The following is a 14,873-nucleotide window of genomic DNA, read 5'->3' as shown; positions in this document are numbered from 1 at the left end:
GTTATTAAAATTAAACAATTTTCTTACTTGTTGAGTAAAATTTTTCAATACTATTTAATTTTGTAAACAGCATTCTTATTTTATTTCGAACTCATTCACCTTGTCTCAAGAGAACAGGATATCTAACAAGCTTTCCGAAAACCTCTGCATATACTCTTTTCATTAATTTTATCATTTACTTGATATGCATCTAAAAATTTTCTCATTTTATTTCTTCTTTCTTTACTGACAATTACTTTTTTATAGAGTTGCTCGTCCGCCGAATCTCGTTTTTAGCGCACGCGCAGAAGATTGGGGACAAGCGAAAAAAGCGAAGCAAACGATGAGAAGAAACCGAACTTGATTTGTGCTTTTTAAACGCACGCAGGCAGATCACGCTTTAAGGTGAGTGCCTAACTGTACCATCGGCATAACTTAGTGGATGATACACAAAACCCACGCAAGAATATCGCTCATTTTCCCTGGCAATTTGGGATTCCTTTATCGGACTACGCATTGAAGAGGAAAGACAATCTGTTTAAAAGGTAAGAACATATTTTGGTTAACCGAATGAGCTTTCTGTTCAGTTCTTAATATTTTTCATTTCAATAATTTAAATTTACCTCTTTATTCAGAAACTTGTTTTGTGACTCAGTCAATAGGAGAATTCATATGCTATAATTTTTGTTTGTAACTGTAAACTGCTTCAACACGAACTTGGAAAAGAAAGTTTAAAAAAAAAAAAATAATAATAATTTAGAAAATATATGAATATAGGGCAATTTACCCAGAAGGGCTATTAATTTCGTTTTCGCATTTAGCGTCGATTGACTATAAATGTCGATTGACTATAAATTCAAATTCTTGCCACAAAATATTACAGCCCTGCATTATATTTAAAGAAATTAAATAAAGAAGAATCTGCATGAATATATGTAGGTTTCTCGCACTGTGAACAACCAAAGGTACCTACAGACATCAAGTTATGAATATAGTCCTCCACTCGAATATGGGCATCTGAAAGTCCAAATTTGGAATCTGGTGTTAAGTTTAGTCTCTACTTCATATTTTGTAAACCTTTAACGAATTTTTAACAAAATCAGCGATTTTAAAGCCAGCAATGGCAACACTGTAAAAAAAAAAAAAAAAAAAAAAAAAAAAAATTCCAGCGCTCGAGACTGTGTATCGAAAATTCTAAAGATATGCTCATTTTAAAATTATTTTGTGATATTGCTGTTGAATTGAAATTTGTGGTTTAAGGGCAAAGAGCATGATATTTAATAAATAAAGTAACACAGAAAACGTTAAGAAAAGCCTCTTTGGGCGTAATATAAAATCTGAAAGCTTTCAGAATTTTATTTAAAAATTTTTTTTTTCAATCTTTTCTTAGTTCATCGTACCAATGTTCAGTTTTCTTACTATGATGAATTTAAAAAACAGTTTTTTGTCTTTCGATTATTAAAGTTCTATGTGTTTACTTTATTTATTAATTCGTGAATAAAAAAATTCCATTCAACTGCAAAATCACAAAAAATTGGATTAAATTTGAATTTTACACAAATTCACGTCCCTATAAAATTCGCTTCATATGCAAAATCCCAAAATGCTTAAAAATAGCATATTTTAGAATTTTCTAAGGAAAGTCTTGCACGTTGTAGGAAAAAAAATGTTTATTATTATTATTAATAGTGCTTTAAAAGCATTTGTGTAAGAAACATTTTCCATAATACAGAAAACAATTCAAATTATTAAAATAGTGTATACATATATAAGAAACCCAGAAAAGTTTTATGTTATTTATAATAAAATATGGCGTTAATTTTTATGTTATTTATAATAAATTCTAGCTTTCAATTATTAAAGAGTTATGAAATTATAGACTATATTAAAATTTTCGTGTAACTATAAAAAGTTTATAAGACCAAAGACTATAAAACGTTTTTGTGTTACTATATTAAAACATGCTGAACTTATTGTAACTTATAATTATTAATGAATTAAGAAACTGTAGATTTATAGACTATAAATTCAAAACCGCAAAAATATGCCCATGTGAAAGTAACCGTATGGAATGTAAATAAGCGAATTTTAAGACTTTTACTAAACATGGTAGTTAACATTTAAAAAATATATTAAATTTCATGGCAAAATTTTTGGAGGAAATATATTTATTGATTTTCTACACTAAGAAAATAAAACTGTAGAATTTCTATTGCGTAATGTGCCTGAAATAATTTGTCTCAACTATAAATTTTTTGGCTTCTACTTAATATCCGATTTCCAGTTTCAACATATTCTATTAATGCAGTTTCTAAATTTTGAAAAATGTAAAATCATTGACATTTCTCATATCCACCTCAGGTCCGCTTATTTTGCATAAATAATATATAATTATTATTATACATAAACATATAAATATTATAATATAACAATGGTGGCCACATAACTGTGTAATTATTAATTTTTCACGCTCATTCTCATAATAATTCCTTGTGGCTTCTATTAGCTACTAGACAGGTGTAAACGACTGCAAACATTCTCCGTTACTCCTCTTATGAAAGACAGAAAAAACAGGAAATCTTCAAAATAAGAAACGTCTTTCCCGATAAATTTCTCTAGCTAAAAACCGTAAATACTATAAGCTGTATCATTTGCTATTGGGTACCAAGACTACATTTGTTTACACACAAATGCGTTAAAATGAAGAAAATCTCATCTTCAGAAAGTATGACAAAATAACTGGAACAGAACAAGAAATGCATAAATAACAGCAGTGGAAATGGCGAATACTTGAAAAGCTAAACACATTTGTATTCCATAACGATTTTCAGGCTAAGAATATATACGTAAAAAAATCATTTGAAACTACGACTTTTATTGCTTAGAAAATAATATTATGCAATCTTTAAAAAAGTATTTTAATTTAAATGAAAAATCAGCATACATAGAAATTAACGAAGTCGTACAGAAAACAAAGGAAAAAAAGAAGAGATTCAAGCAATGTTCACTATTAAAGAAAAAGGAGAAGTGAAATACTCAGTTAAAGACCTTTTAGCACCCGAAATGTTTATAACTATTGGATTTATGTTGAATTCATTGAGTTTTTAAGATATTTGTCTTTTATGTAAAATGATATTACTCAATTTTCTCTTTGGCGGTTTTTTCCATTAGCTACGGTTTGTTAGTTACATTTCCGATGAACATGATGATTTCATGATTCCATGCAAGAACAGTGAAAACATGGCCATTTATAAGGTTCTTGAGATAGTGAGTCTTTTCCTGCCTTGCATTGGCTGATAAAGTTTTTTGTAAGGACATGTTATTTAAAGAAAGCCAGTAAGTTCTTGGGGAAGTGATAAATGGAATTAGACTAATGATGAGGCATTCTGGTGTGCAAGTATTAATTAAATTTAATAATTAGGTTAATTATGAAAATGATATTTACAAATCACTGTTTATGGAAATTTAGCTCTTAATAAATTACCTTGAACTAGATAAATAGCCATTTATTGGTTGATGTGAACTTACGACAAATCGTAGTCTTCATTTTTCGCTTCTCAGAAATCCTTGAACTGTATAATTTTGTAAAAAAGAATCTTAAGACTTTCAGATTTTATATTACTTCCAAAGGGGTGACTTTTTTTCATTTACACATACATCCACGATTTGAGAGCATTTGCGCTAAAATATTTAAAAATAGCATATCTTTAGAATTTCCGATAGACAGTCTTACGCGATGGAGATAAAAATATTTAATTCCGTACAGTGTGCTGCCACAGCTCGTTTTGAAATTGTTGAGATTCTTAATAAAAAATTCGATAAAGTTTCAAAAATAGGAAATAGATAATAAAATAAATTCGAAATTCCCATTTCCAGGTGCCCATATTTGGGTGAAGAACTAAGTTATTCAAAATTTGATGGCTCTAGGTACCGTTGTTTTATCACAATACGAGAAACATACATACATCCTTGCAGATTCTCCATTACTTAATTTATTTAAATGTAATACAGCGTGATAATAATTGGTGACATCAATTTGAAAAATGATAAAGCCGTTTATAGTGATTCGATGCAAAATGCCGTTTGTAGAGTAAAGGGGAGTTAGCTTTTCTGGGCTAATAACCTGTAAAATGTTTTATTTAAAAAAAAAATGTCTCAGTTTATTTTTCATGTGCTTTTAACTTTTCGTTGAAACGTTACTTACGAATGGGATGGTCTTAATGACTCTTAAGTATAAACTTAAGAAACGTATAAAACATTACTATTTATATTTTTGATTTAAAATTATAGCCTCTGTTTTAAAAATCAACCCCATTCTTCTAGTTCTAGTTATGATTATTAAGCTTTGAGAAAGAAGTACGTGCTATGTAACATTTAAGTACTAATTAAATGACCAAAAATTAAAAGAAAATTTCAATTTGCTGCTGAATACTCTTTCGCTTTAATAGTATATCAAAATCTTTTATTAATTTACCTTTTACAATTTTGCAACATTCGGGGTAAGTAACGCTTTATAATGACCAAAACCAGTGTTACGGACAGAGCTCTCTACATTTCTTTCTAGAGTGTGAAATCCTGCTACGTAAAACCGTAGCGAGAACAATGGAAATCAATCTAATATTCCATTAAGATAACACGAATGCAATTATCCTATTATTTGGACTCGATACTCTCACAGCTGCTGCAGGGAAGCTATTATTCACAATTCGTGCTGCTGGCGATCGTTGAAAAAGCATTATAATGACGATCTATGCCTATTCTTTTTATTGCTTTCTGTCATTCTTAGTAGTTAGTCATTTTTTTTTAGCTTGTAGCAAATTCCTTCCGTATTTTCTACACTGATTTGCCTTGCTATAATTGAAATGTAAGTTCTCTCGTTTTCAGAATAAAGCTTATTGAAACCTAAGAGTTTTTTTTTTTTTTTTTTTTTTTTTTTTTCAAGTTAAACTAATGATTATTCCTTTAAATAATGACTTTAATCCTCAAATTTAAAATGCGTTGAAAATTCAAAACATTTAAATATTTATGTTATAAATCAAAAATTTCCATCTAATTTATAGATCCTTTTTACGTTTCTATGTAAGTCAAGTGAGAGGGTCTTAAAATGATGATTGCAACATACTGCCACGCTGTATGAAACGAATTGATTCATGCCATGCAAACTAGTCATTAAAAGCACTGCTATGAAACGAGGCGTAAAAAGGAGACCTTTTTTTCCTTTTTTCTTTTTTTACTTTTTTGTACGAAGTACTGTAATAGCGAAAAATTTCGGGTATCATATTTCGACGAAAATATCCATTTTGATCGCTCTCAAATACATTTAAACTATGTTTCCGTATGACATCTATACATATGGACAGAGTAAAAGCCTCTTTCTCCCAAAACGGATTGAAAAACTGATTTAAAATTGATTCAGCCGATTTTTTCATGGCATCTGTACGTACGTGTGTATGTATCTTGCCTAACTCAAAAACGAGTAGCCTCAGAACGTTAAACTTTTGTATATAGGACTGCTATAACATGTAGTTGTGCACCTTCCTTTTTGGTTGCAGTTGGCCCCACCCAGAGTGGATATACTTACATATACCCACTCTGTTACTGGCTCAGTGAGCTCATTTGTTTTATTCTTATGTGTTGGTAAATTGTGCATTTTTTGCTTTAAAAATGATTGAATTATGTTATTCTTATGCTCTGGCTTTATGCCTTTAATTAATATGCATGCAATATTTGTAAAATTATCAACAATTCAAAAGTTCTTTAGGTGCTACTAATCCTAACGCAGCCGCCATTTGTTTACATTTGAACCTCTCAGTAGAATAGTGAATTAAGTCCTTTTTTGCACCAAATTCAGTCTTTTTGCCGAGTGGGGCCAAAATTAATCTCTTGAGTTTTGTGCACCGAAAAAAATCTGTCTTTTTGCCCGCTGGCATAATTGTTCTTTTTTTCGTAGAAACACTCATTTTAATTGTAAAACAAAATTTAACTGTTTTTAACTGCATTTTATAATTTTTGATGAAGTTTTGGAGTTCTTATGTATTTTTGCCTTGCCGCGAAGTGAGAACTGAATTAACTGAATGAGAAATATTCCTCTAATGAAATTCGAGGAAACAGGAGAAAATGGGTGAGTTTTTATGATTTGTAGAACACAGTTTTGAAGCCTATTGTAGTGAATAAATAATCTTTAAAAAAGGTATTCTTTTATTTATTTTTTACGGTAACGGGAGCGAAAATGGAAATGAAGATAAATTACCTAATTTAAGGAATTAGTATATTTATTTTTAAATCTAGTCGTTTTTATTTTCACTACTTGAAACTTACAGACTTAGAAATTTTGAAATTAATATTTACGGCTAAATAAATTACTTATAAATGAAAGAATATACCTTACACAAGTAACAAAGAACATCTTTGTTACGTACAGAGATAAGAGGATATAGTTGATGCCATACTGCCTATGGTCACAGATAGAGTTTAAACGAGCAGGTCAATTTTTTTAAGCTTCCTTGTTATATGTGGAACGGGAAAAAAGATTCTGCTAAGCGAAAGTGACAAAAGGTAAAAACCAGTTGAATAGTTCAATGGGACATTTTGGCTTTTTCCTCAACTTTGTCCGTAGAACCAGGACGTTTGGTCAACTTAGTATCTGAAAGAGAAATGATGATAAGAATTTGTGAAACATCTTTTGACTTTCGTTCCACTCGTAAAAGCTAGAGTACAAATTCTTGTTTTGTTTCTCGGCCCAAATTATAAAGCAATTCCCTGTTCAGCTGAGGAATTCTTTCTCAGCTGAACTTCTAATGAATTCTAGTAGGAAGAGTGTACTTTTCTAATATAAAACGTGTGAAGTTGTTAAACATAATAAACGATTCTGCACGAAGTACGTAATATATGAAATAGTAAATATCTTTTATTAATTATAGTTATATAATTTAACATATTTTAATTTGTATCAGTGAGAGATATTTTAAAAAAAAGGAAATAAACAGTAACATTTTAAGAAATGTTTTTATTGTTTTTAATTGCTCAATTTATTAAGCAGTTTCGGATCGATTAAATTCGAAAGATAGGTAAAAAAATTTACCTTTCGCCGAATGGCAGCTTTTTAAGAACTGGTTATGAATGAGGCGCGCGGGAAAAAGAAATAAATAAGTCTGATATTTTGCGCAGTGGCAAAACTTGCTTAGACTAATAGATGGAGTGCTACATAACGTAATGTAATTGTCTAAAACTGTTTGGAAAGATTTTTTTCGATGGTGTTAGGAAAGAATTTTTTTAATGACGTCCTTAGTAATTTTCTTAGTAATCAGTAATTATTTCCTTAGTTTCCTTAGACATATCCTTAGTAATTTCTAACGTCAGTAAAAATTCTTACGGAGCTCTTTTTTCATTTTTACTAAAAGCTTTGGGGATGGTAGTATCAATTTTAAATTATTTTAACCCATTAGGGCAAATCTGTTTAGATATGAAAATTTTAATAATTGTAATTTCGATCTGTCTTGCTGCCATTAAGTTGCTTTTATTGGCAACTATCCCCCCGAGATGCGAAACAAACTTTCTGGAATATAATATTTTTAGCCCAAAAAGATGTATTAGTCTCGCATTGTTCACTATAAACGGCTACTCTTTTTTCCAATTGTTGTCATTAAATATTATCATCCTGTATTATCTTTAAAGAAATTAAATAATGAAGAACCTGCAAATATGTAAGTATATATGTTCCTCGCATTGTGAAAAAAAAGGCTGTATCTGGAGCCGTAAAATAACACTTTTTGAATAACGTAGTCCTCTACACGAACATGTGCACTTGGAAGTCCAAAATTTCGAATTTTGCATTTCATATTTTATAAAATTGTAAAGGATTTTTGATTTACAAACTATTACAACACTATATGAAATCGAGCAGTGGCAACACTGTGCGGAATAAAACATTTTAATCTCTAGCGCACGGGACTGTCTATCGGAAACTCTAAAGATACTCTGCTTTTAAATATTTTGTAATTTTGCTGTTGAATGAATTTTATGTGGCGTAAGTGCCGAGAACGTGATAATTAATAAATAAAGTTAATACACAAAATGTTAATAATTAAAAGACGAAAAAAGTTTTTGCAAGCCATCTTACTAAGGAAACTGAACATTGATAGGATACAGACTGAGAAAAGACTGAAAACGATAGAAAATGTAAGCCAACACTTAACTCTGTTCTAAATTAGTACTTAACTCTGCATCTGAAATTTTAAACATATGACGCTATGCTGCAATTAAAATCTTTATAATTTTGCTGTATATGGCGTAAATGCGAGGAAAATGATGTTTAGTAATAAAGCTAAAATTACAAAAGGAATGGGTTATCAGGAAGGAGTTTAACAGCAGAATGTTAGACTGCAAGCTCACCGAGGGCGCTGCTGTTGCTGTTGCTCACTTGTCTGACCAAGCCCACGAAATTACTCGTGGCAAGCAGCACAAGTCTGCGCCTGTCGTTGGCAACAGCCTTGAGCATCTTACAGGTGACAGTGCGATTTAGCTGAAGTTCTGTTCCCCAATTTTGATGGAGAGCACCCTGGGAGACTGGTCTGAGGGTCTCCCCCCACTTTCCCCTACTAACAACCTCTCTCGAGAGAATTTCGGCTCACCGCTCACCGCATATTTGGAGTGCCCCCATGCCTCACGGACACCAACATTTACAAACATCCATGTCTTCTCCGAGATTCGAACTGGGGAACTTCGGTACGCCAGTCAGCGACGTTAATCACTATACCGGTTGGACGGGCAGCGAGGGCGTAAAAAAGCCTTAACAAACTCTTTTGGATGACCGTTGAAATATGAACTCTTTCAATGCAATGACGAAGTTCGTAACAGGTTGTAGAGACATTAGGATTTTTTTCGAAGCAAGAGAGATGAAAAGTGAGCGAACGTCTTCGCCGGGAATCGAACCACGGACCCCTGGAATACCGGCCCAGCATGCAGAACCACTACACCACGAAAGCACGCTAGGAAGGTGGGAGAAATACCCTATATACTCCCCCTTTTAAAGGGCGACTGGGGTTTTTAGGGGACCCAATCGCCAAATCCTGGGTGGAGAGAATCCTCATCCAACAGCCTTTTAGTTCGGACGCCACTGTAGAGACATTAGGATTTTTTGAAAGCCTGAGAGATGAAAAATTAGCAACCGCCTTCGTCGGGAATCGAACCACGGACCTCTGGAATACCGGCCCTGCATGCAGAACCACTACACCACGAAGGCACGCTAAGAAGGTGGGAGAAATACCCTATAAGGTCAAAGCTAAAATCTGCTTAATTTCTATGCTTATTTTTAAATCTCTTAAGTAATAGTGTAATTTTATGTCAAGACAAATTACTCCACCTAATTTTTCACCTCAAAAGAACTATTCGTAGATCTCAGAAAAAAGCTTTTAAGATCTGAATTTAGAATGGTAAAAGATTTATAATGCATCGCACAATATTCCCATTGAATTAGTATTGAGCTGGTATTATTAGTAATTATTAGTAATTAGTATTATTATTAGTAATTAGTATGTATGTACGTAACCTTTTCTTACGAGTTTGAATTTATTTAAATTATGGTATTATTAGTAATTAGTATGTATGTACGTAACCTTTTCTTACGAGTTTGAATTTATTTAAAGAATTCTTTCCTGTTTGGTAACTGAATACCGATTTTTATACATGTTTTTATCATTGTTGATCAGGATTACAATTAAGACCTCAACTACGGCCTTCCAAGGAGGAATCATTTTTTAAACAAACAGTGCTGTGGCATGTAAAACAATTGATTGTTTAGATATTTTGTTCTCATATCATGAATAAATGTTTACGCAAGCGGCCTCGATGTATTTCCTTGACTAAAGGCAATGAAAGGTCTGCAGAACTCGTCCATCAGAAAAGAGTAAGAAGTAAGAGGCGAAATTCGGTGGGTGTGTCATGGTAAGCATGCTGACGGAATGCCAGCACAGAAATGGTATGTAGTGATGCGGAACTAAATGTCAACCCCCCTTCCATCATTTCTTCCTAGTTACCCACATAGTATTAAATAAATGAGAAAAGAGAAATGCCTTCAAGGTGATCATTGGCCATCGCTGTCACACTTTTATATCGAATCGTTGTTTTTCCCTGTGGGAAAAAAAGACCGATCGGAATGACACAGATATCTGCAACATGCTGAACAATTCGGTTGTTGACCTTTTGAAAGGTGTCTGCTTCTGTACATATATGATAATTTCCATTTCGCAGGTGTTTCTTGAAAATATATTAATAGACAAAAAAAAAAAAAAAAAAAAAAAAAAAAAAAAAACAGGACTGGCAAACGAGTTTTAAATTTATTTGACGAGTACCCATCAAAATATGAAAAATTTTAGATTTTATATTAGGCCCAAAGGGGCGTTTTTTTAACGTTTTGTGTTACCTTTATTTATTAAATATCATGTTCTTCCCATTTAAACCATAAAATTTGATTCAACAGCAATATCGCAAAATATTCAAAAGAGCACATCTTTAGAATTTCCGATAAACAGTCTCGCGTGTTGGAGATAAAATTTTTTTTTTTTCGTACAGTGTTGCCATTACTTGCTTTGAAATCGTTCAGTTTGTTAATAAAAAATTCGTTAATGTTTGAAACATATAATAAAACAAATTCCAAATTTGGGCTTCCAGATGCCCATATTCGAATGGAGGACTACGTTATTCAAAATTTGGTGTCTCTAGGTACCATTGTTATTTCACAGTAAGACAAACATACATACATTCATGCAGATTCTTCATTATTTAATTTCTTTAAATATAATACCGTGTGATAATATTTGTTGGCAACAATTTGAAAAGTGAACTGACATTTATTGTGAACCGACGCAAAATGCCGAAACGAAATTAATAGCCCTTCTGGGCAAATTGCCTTTTGGTTTAAAAATACGCTAAAATCTAGTTTGCAGTTTTTCTAGTACTAGTTTATACCTTTTGGATGAAATAAACTCTTATCTTTCTGGTGTGAAATGTGCGATTGGAAACTTCAAATTTATATCTTAATAATAAGAGATATTTGTTTGTACATTCATACTGTATGTAAATTCAGAAAACTTTATTGAGTACAGAAGTAAACTCCACTAAAAGTGTAAGTATTTATATATATTATCAGTTAGACACCTTTAATATATCAAGCTCATATATATCATAAGAAAAGGAAATAAATATAAAAATTATTTAAAGTGCATGTATTTCTTATAAATTAATTTGTTCCCCTACTTACATTTTGAAAAAAATAATAATAAAATAAAAATCTTCTGTCGCAAGATTGACAACAGCCTTTTGAATTTTCATTATGCTAGAAATGCTAAAATTCTCTTGTCATAAATTTAGCAGCAGCTATAAGAAATAGCAATTTTATAAGGCCACTTAGCGGGTTAATGCTGCAGTAGTGTAACCCAACGTAAAAGGACGAAATAATTTAACTTTCATATGCCCAGATTCGAGTGAGTATAAATTATTACTATTTGATAACATTTACACTATTTAACAACATTCGAAAAAACTGAAATCCAACACTTTGGAATAACAGCTAATTTATGATAAGTTTTTGTTTTTAGTCGAAATGGGATTTGTCCCTGAAGGACTATTGTTTTCGTTTTGCAATTTTGCGATGGTTCACTATAAATATCCGTTTCACTTTTCAAACTCTTGCCACCAAATAAGTCCTGCATTATATTTGAAGAAACTAAATAATGAAAAATCTGCATAAATGTAGAAAACGACGGTACCTAGAGCCATCGAATTTTGAATGACGTAATCCTACTGCGAATATGGGCATGTGGAAACCCAAATTTGAAATTTGTTTTATTATTGATTTCCTATTTTATAAAACGTTTACCAGTTTTTAATTAACAAACTCAAGGATTTCAAAGCGAGCAATGGCAAAGTTGTACAGAAAAAACATTTTACCTTCAGTGCGTGAAACTCTGTATCGGAAATTCTAAAGGATATGCTCAATTTAAAACTGTTTTGACATATTGCTCTTGAGCGGAATTTTATGGTTTAGGTGCGAAGAACGTGATATTTAATAAATAAAGGTAACAGACAAAATATTAAAAAAAACGCCCCTTTGGACTTAATTTCAAATCTAAAACATTTCAGATTTTATCATTATTTTTTTAAAGGCTATTATTTTGAACCGTGTACAAAAGTGTTAGATTCTTGATTAATACATGGCATGCATTTTGTAACTCCCTATACAATGGTCTGAAAACAATATTAAAACGTGGTGCTCTGAGTTACTAATGTCTTGCTGTAAATCTAGAAATATGTAGAATTGCTGCCTAAGAATTAGTTAATGAAATATGATTAAATATATGGCATTTTCTCATTGTTTTCAGGTTTTCTTGTTATTTGTTGCATGAAGTTTGTACTGTTCTACGGTTTTGTAAATATCAACTCTTAAGTTTGTAAAGACAGATTAACGATTTGTGCGCCGTCATACCTTCTGTGTAGCGTAACCGTAATTCAGATGAGGGTTTAATATATACTCTTCTATTAACACGTCAGTCTTACAATTTCACAAAAGGATAACAATAACATAAACTCTTATGGTTCATTTTAATTTTCTTCTAACCCGTTAAGTTAAATGACTTTTCTATCAAGCCTCATTTCATTTCCCTGCCAGAATGCAAATTTTCTGCACGCACCATATTCAAATTAGGTAGAAAGAAGGAAGTATTTGAAGGAAAGTTTTAGAGGAGGATATCAGAGCGTGTTCTGCCTGCTTGGAGGCCACGTTGTTAACATTAATTCTCTAGCTATTAAAATTCTGAAGCGTTGAGCTATTCATGTCGTTAGGATTGTTTACGCCGAATGCACTCAGCTTGTGCGATTTTAAAACTGTGAAGCCGTTAGGCTATACTTAAACTTCATTAGTTTTAAGTTTATCCATTACCTTTTGATTTAAGCCAAAAGTGTTGGCTTTTGTACGCACGATTTGCGCCGACTATTAAATTTTATTTAATTTAATTAAGGGTTCTATACACTTTCTCCTGGTTTTCTAACATCTTATAAAGTTTAGTGATGATTCTCTAAACAGTCTTTCACGTCACGTACATTTTATGTTAGCAAAGAATACACGCCGTTACAAGCTCTGCTATTTGCAATCTCAGTATCTCCGCTACTTTCAGGAGAATGTAGAAAAAAATACCAGTCAGTCTATAATAATAAATACAGTGTAAACGCTCGCCTAAATAAGCTTTAGTTTGTCACATTAAATTATGAAATTATGTTTCGAGAAATAGTATACTTTCCCATGCGAACGGTATACTACTTCACGAAGCAAGTGCGTGAGCGAAGCTCAAGCTGATAATCAATTAAGTAGTAAAACGTTGTAACACAGTAACCAGTCAGCGAAAAGCTCTACCTTAAGAGTTCTGCTGTTAAAAACATTAACTGATTTGCACCTTTTTGCCAGTGGATGAATGTGGAAGTAATGTGACAGACAGAATATAGACTTGATGTACATAAATACAGTCACTTACATTTGTATTATAATCACGGAGCTTATAAGAAGTTAACATTGCTTACCATAGAGATTTGCAGTGTAATAGTTGTCTCATTCAGTGGAAATACTTGGGTTCAATTCCAGGCGAAGATTCTTCAAGATTTAGCTATTTCAGAAAAGAAGGAATGAGATAACATTTGCAAAACACGAGTTACTATGTTTATTTTAAATAAGTAAAACTATGAATTTTCTTTTAGTTTCTTTGTAGAGTTTTAGAAAGAAGAAAGTAGAGCAGGATATCAAGAACCTTCCTGTTTTTATCTTTCTTAAAAAATCGTAATCAGTAAGAATTACTTATTGTTATCTTACAATTAATCATTTTATAGAAAGATTCATTAAAAAAAAGGCTTCTTTGTAGTTGATGGAACAATGAAGATAAAATCACTGAACATGCGTGAAATCCTTCCGGAAAAATGTTTCCTTGTGACTACTGGTCTTTCCTTTATCATCTTTTATTTTGTCCTTTTTTGTAAATGCAATTGAAACATGATGGTATGTCGTAAGTGTCAATGTCTTTTTCTGTGCGGAAGAAAATATAAGATGCTTATATTATTACTGTTAGTATTTTATCCTGATTAGCCCAAAGGGCGCTAGCCCATAAGAGCTATTAATTTCGTTTTGGCATTTTACGTTTAAAACTTTAAATGCCCGTTTCACTTTTCGAAATGTTGCCACCAAATGTTATCGCTCTGCGTTATATTTGAAGAAATTAAATTATGAAGAATCTGCATCAATGTATGTATGTTTCTGGCATTGTGATAAAATGGCGGTACCTAAAGCCATCTAGTTTTGAATAACGTAATTCTCCACCGAATATGGGCATCTGGAAGCCCTAATTTGGAATATGGAATTTGTTTTATTATCGGTTTCGTATTTTGTAAAATATTTATGAGTTTTTTATTAACAAATTCGACGATTTCAAAGCAAGCAATGGCAAACATCCTCCCCCCCCAAAAAAAAAATTATCTCCTACACGCGAGACAGTGTATCGGAAATTCTAAAGATACGCTGTTTTAAATATTTTGTGATATTGCTGTTGAGTTGAATTTTATGGTTTAAATGCAAAGATCATGATATTTAATAACTAAAGGTAACACACAAACGTTAAAAAGCATCTTTTTGGGCGTAATATAAAATCTGAAAGCTTTCAGATTTTCTTTCTTTTGTCATTGTTATTTTTTATTTTTTGGCCAATACAAAATGGAGGATTCAATGTAAGCTCAGAAAGATATGTAAATTCCCCTCCGGTTTCTATTATTTTTAAATATTCATTATCTGTAGATTTTAAAACTATCTTATCGCGTGTATTGCGAAACAATAAAATAGCCAGGCCTTTTGAAATGGTTGG

The 14,873-nt window shown here is 31.8% G+C and overlaps 1 protein-coding gene across 3 annotated transcripts in view; it reads left to right on the top strand.

Annotated features, from left to right (window-relative positions):
* The first annotated feature begins 342 nt into the window (after positions 1 to 342).
* Positions 343 to 14,873, top strand: part of LOC118190717 (uncharacterized) — a 156,802-nt gene continuing 142,271 nt past the window's right edge. For all 3 annotated transcript variants that reach the window (XM_085819382.1, XM_085819383.1, XM_085819381.1), the window contains exon 1: positions 343 to 524. The gene's annotated coding sequence lies outside the window, so the exon portion shown is untranslated. The remainder of the gene's footprint in view (positions 525 to 14,873) is intronic.

Source organism: Stegodyphus dumicola, chromosome 6, assembly GCF_044657685.1.
Source record: "Stegodyphus dumicola isolate Sdum_Otavi_A_Nest chromosome 6, ASM4465768v1".
Taxonomy (NCBI): Eukaryota; Metazoa; Arthropoda; class Arachnida; order Araneae; family Eresidae; genus Stegodyphus; species Stegodyphus dumicola.
This window is presented reverse-complemented; position numbering and strand designations above follow the sequence as displayed.